We start from the raw sequence: 5,872 nt of genomic DNA, 5'->3' as shown, positions 1-5,872 counted from the left end.
CACACACACACACACACACACACAATTTACCGTCAGTATTTGCTATACCCACTGCCAAACCCGCACCGTCATTTAATCTTTATCTCTTCTCATCTCACCGGTCCTGATTACACATTTAGCTTTTCAGAGAAGCACTGAAGTGGACAAGATAAGATCTGCTACAATGMAGCCCTCTTCAAGTGAGGATGGGGGTTCTGACTGTACAGTCTGTAACTGTACCTCAATGAGTTTGTATGTGCAAGCATGCTCCCATAACTACATGACTGAATGAGTGCATACTAAACACATTAACCGAGATCTACTGCTTGGAAATGCAAACTGAAACAAACACACMAAAAACAAACAAACAAAMAAAAAATTACAAAGGACAAAGTTTAAAAAGCCTATTTCATTTCTTCAAAACATGTTTTTGTGTTCAGACTTGTATCGAATAAGATCTGTATTCATGTCCATGACCGAATTTAAATATATGATAACGGGTGAAAGACACAATGAAGTCAAAATACTGATATACAACCCGACTGAAGCTGCAGTCAAACTCTCTTGTTCATTTGGCTCATACACAAAGAAAAACACAGTCACCACTGTGTCAAAAYATGCAGGTGGAACATTTGTAAAACCATTATTGATTTAACATTACCTGGGTCGTCAGCAGATGTTCTGACAGAGGACGCATGAAAAGTAAAAGAAAGCACTTTCCTGCCTGATAAACGTCATGCTCACAAACAACAGTTTCACTGTTCTGAGTGCCTGCTCTCTGCTTAAGTTATCAGTAGTAACCAATTACATCGTGTCTGTTTACCTTTAGGTAATGGGTTTTATTTTTCCTTAGACTCCTTACAATGTTCACTCACATTTCTGTATTATGACAGATTGATCAAAAGTGCCCTCTTCATCATTTTTCTGTTCCCAATAAGTGGCCGTACACCCACTTGACAAGTTCCCATTGAAAGATGAAAATTATTTATTTAAAGAAAATGTTTCATTTTCGATAATCATGATTTTATATATAAAGACTCTAAACAAACACACACACACACACACGCACTGTGTATGAGCACCTGTGTCACTGTGGCATGTTCCTGGCAATCTGACCACCAATGCAGACCCATCACAGACACACGCAAATAACACAGTTGGCCTTGCTGAGCACTGGAGTCAAAACTAGTATAGGAGAGCAAAGACATTCCTCACTCCTCTGAGCTGTGCTCTCTGCTCTCAGGCCAAATGATTAGAGTGCTTTAATCAGGAGAGGCTCTGAAAGGACAGCTATCTCCAAGCATTTCATATCTCTCACTCTGCGTCTCTCATTGCAGTTCTCTCTTTTCCCTCAGCGACAGCCTATCCGTGTGATAGGCATTTTCCTTCAGAAGACATACAGAGATAGAGACATTGAAGGGGAATGAGCATGAGACAGAGAAGGACCGATGTATGATGGTATGTCCAGCTTCTTTCAACAGAGCCAATCATTGTCCTGGCAGACCGGCGAGCGACCCACAGGTGTGGTTTAACCCCGCGCTGCATCACAGTCGGTCACTGTGTGTGCGCATCTGTCTGTGTGTGTGTGTATCTGAATGTGTCAGTGAGTGTGTGAGGGAGCCAGCGAACAAGAGGGTGAGTGAAAGAAGATGACAATTTATGTCAGTGAGGATAAAAGAAAAGTAGCTGATTCCAGAGTGCTGATTCCCTTAATCCACTTCTGCTTTATTTCAAATAAATCTCTAGAATGCATGGCCAATTGAACATTGACATGAACTCTTAAGAAGTTGAATACATTTTGACAGACAATATGTCCATTAGTCTTCCTTTTTTAAATTTSCAATAAACTGTGGGACATGATAGAGTTTTGCAAGGTGTATCCTGAATGAAARATATGATTCGAAAACTTAATAAAAGGCTGTTTGGTGGTCTGGTTCATGTGTATTTTCAGAATATGGAAAGGTCTTATTACCGTCTCCCTTAAGGTATTTTGTGGGGACCTATGTGGCAACCTTAGAATTAGGGTAAAGGGACGTTGTGGGGCSTAGAGGGTATAGTGGGCACCTCATATGCGCAGGCCATAGACGTCGTCGCTGTTGTCCCGAGTTTGACTCTTTCATCTCTTCCCCCCTTCTCTCTACCTCATTTCCCGTCTACCTCCTGTCAGAAAATGGAAAAAAAGGCCACTAGCACCAGCCAAAAACAGATTTTAAAATAAGAAATAGTGTACAGAGCTTGGGCATTGAAGGTAGATTTAGGTGGTCTCACATCTAAAGGAGTTGTTTGTTGTAGTTTGGGCATTTGACCAGGATGCCTCTAGGACGCCCCCTACCTTTGGGACATTTTTGAGCATGTCCCTCCTTAAGGAGACTTTGTGTCTTAGTGTCCATMCTCCAAGAAGAAATCAAAAAATGGATGGACGGTTTGCTAAGATGTTTAAAATATCTTAGCAATGTCTGCTCAACATATTAAAAAAAGTTTTAAAATATTCTAAATYATTCACATGAACAGTGAATTAGGAAAATTTRCATGGAATGGTATAAACACTGAGACAATTTCATCCCTCTTTTAATCAAAGATTGTACGCTRTATCTTAAAAGTYATTTGTTWACACATCCTATTTATATATACTTTTACTTTACAAAATGAAACAACTTTGCAATAATMAGATTTCTTTCCTCAAGACCTTTTAATACTTTGTGAAGAGGACACTTATTTTATCAAAGGAAACATAAGAGAGTCTCCCTTTGGCAATGGACTGTACAAACTAAAATACTTCTGCTGACAAGATGTTATTTTACACTAAATGACTCATTGAATCGCTTCTGATTCCTTGAACGCCCACGTGCGATGGTTTCTAAAAAACCACATCACACGGTTCATCAACATGCTGGCTACGCCAGAATTTATCAGGCTTCAAATTGTGAAAGACAGCCTCAGGAAACATGGGACATCAAGCTCTAACTCCACTGAAAAGTTCAGTGATGTGCTAGAAAAGACTTCAGTCATACTTTCAACAGCTTGGCAGTAAAATTATGCTATTCTATTACAATGCAGGTCTGAAAGTAAACTGAACTTAAATGAATTTAAACTAGCCTGGTTTCARAATTGATGATTTTGGGCATCACTTGCAATGCAACAGGAAGTGCAGGAGTGACCGCAGTTTTCTCMAGCACTATGGTAACAAAACCTCTCCTCCTCCTCTACCTGTTGCTGCCCTCTGCCTCAGAGSAGAAGGGTCCTATGATTCTTCTTTGCTTACAAGAAAATGATACATTTRTGTGTTTGTAAGTTTTTAATATATTGAAAAAGATTAAGACAGCCATGGTGTGTAAAGTATACCCATCACTGTTCATACATAAAAAGGAGCTGATTTTGAAATGTAATTGGCAAACCATGAGCTGCATCACAGTGAAGCAAATGACTGCAGGCTCTAACCAAGCAGAAAGGSTKACTAATAAACCAACTAACACCAGCCTGTTAGAACAAACCCTTAAAAACCAGTATTAAGTTAAGTGATTTTTACTCTATCATCAGAATAGCAATAATGACATGTTACAAATATCTCAGTCTTAAATAAAGTAATGCTTTATATTTTTATTTTTTTATTTTTTATAAATACTGCAATACAATAATGCATTATCGGGATACTTATTTTATTAAAATAATTCCCGTGCATGCCAATTGAAAGTGGTTTCTCACTTAAGTGTGTGACTGTTTTAGTTCTGGATGCCAACTAAGATGATGGAGTCATTTCTCCTAAAAGCAACCTTCTCAGTAGAAAAAGTAAAACTTAACGTCTGTATTTTTTTTTACCTCCATCCAGTACGATTTTCACAGTAATGTTCTGCATTTCTGAGGGAGAGGTTGTTTTTGTCTCCTGCACATTTTTTCAGAATTGCCCGGGGGCAGAACTTGTCAGCCATTAGGCTTGTCTGAAATCTAATGTTTTCAAAATCTCAAGCAAGACGTTTTTACTGCATTACTCAAACCAATAACCTTTTAGCACCTAAGTCTTAGTGCAATGTCTACTAAGAACCAAACAAAAGTCTTTTTGATACCAAAGGTTAAACTGAAACAAACAAAAAGATAAAGCTGATTAGCTCCCTTTTCACTCATTAAAATATTTAATTATCAAGTAAATAAAACAAAAGAGGTTTTGCAAAATTCAAGAGGCTCATGTATAATGCTGCACCCTTGTGGGCAAATATTGTTATTAGGTGTATTCCATGTAGGCTCCAAACATTCAAGCTTTTTATTAGAGCGCAGTTTTAATATTTTGTTCAATGAGACCTCTGGTCTTGAACTCCTGTTCGTTTTCAGTTACCTCCATTCACTCTATCATCTTAAGTACGAGAAACTAAATTTCTAAGTTGAGCAGAGCCTTCGGCCAGTCAACAAGCAAGTGCACTTACCGAGCCCCCATGACACTACATCCCACACTGACCTTGACTGAGCCATGAATGAACAGTGGGAGGATTCAATAGAACAAAACCACAAAGCTTCACTATCAAACGTTGCAAAAGTTTTTCTGCATGTCTGCAGGAGCCATGACTTGCAGACGTGCACATCTTTTTTTTTTTTTTTTCCCCCCCAAAGCACCACACATACGAAAAACTTTACATTATTAGAAAACATGTTATTGGTAGATCTTCTGGGYTTTATGCCCGTCTGCCTGTTCGACTGTCACCCATCCTGCTGAGCTGAGCCTGTATGGATTGTTTTATGATGACATATCCACTGTGCCTAGAGGGCCACCTGACATTCCTTAACCTGAACTCCCGTCACAGACACACACATCATYGACGACACCTCAACCGACCTCACAGCTCTCTCTCACTGCAGGCAACAAAAAGCACACACACATACTTTTTTACCTCCCTGTTTTGTTCCTTTTACGCTCTGTSATATGGGATGCACCAATCAATTAACCAATTGGAGTTTAACAAAAATAAGATGAAGAAAATCCGAAACACACGTTGAGGGACAAACTMGGTAATCTGCAAAACTACTGCCGCTACCAAAGAATCTTCTGCTAAATAGTTTCTCTTGTATGGGTTATAATCCTGACATATAACAAATAGAAATAGTACATTCAGTCAGTCAGACCAGGTCGAAATTGGTCATGGTCATTTTTCTTTAGTCAAAAAAATAAAATAAAAAAAAAATAAAAGAAAATAAAAGAAAAGATTACTCATCAGTTCACAAATAATGCATATCCTGAAATAATTAAAATATATTGGACAACATTCTTGAAAATTGTATTGAAAATATGATAACAATGTTCAGATAAGAAATAGGCTAATTAATATAATAATATCCCAGAGCTTATAAACATTTTCCTCAGAGGCTCTAATTCATAATCAAAACATCATATAAAGACATCTCACTCCTCCTTCCTAATTMTTTAAATACATCAAAATCAAGAACTGCCATCATTCTTGGTCAGTAAAGGCATCATCAGTTTAGTTTAATGCCCTTAATTMATTTATTAAATAGACCTAATCTTCCAAATTCACGCCACATTTAAATAACTGGCAGTAGATTTTTGCCTTTCTTTCATGGGGAATAATTAATTAAAAACAGCATTAGCAGGTAAAATCATATCCAGCAGCTCAGACTTTAAAGAAACCCACATATYGGTAGGAAAATAATGATCGGTCCAATATTTATTTGCCATGAAAGTTTTGTGTCAGTTATGAAATTATTATTTATCAGATGGAAAATTAGCATATGTTCCTGAAAAAAAAAAAAACATTGGATCCTAAAGAACTTCCACACAAATCCATAACATCCTAGATAGATAGATAGATAGATAGATAGATAGATAGATAGATAGATAGATAGATAGATAGATAGATAGATAGATAGATAGATAGATAGATAGATAGAT

This window comes from Poecilia reticulata, linkage group LG2 (genome assembly GCF_000633615.1).
Source record: "Poecilia reticulata strain Guanapo linkage group LG2, Guppy_female_1.0+MT, whole genome shotgun sequence".
Lineage (NCBI taxonomy): Eukaryota > Metazoa > Chordata > Actinopteri > Cyprinodontiformes > Poeciliidae > Poecilia > Poecilia reticulata.
Note: the sequence above shows the minus strand (reverse complement) of the source record.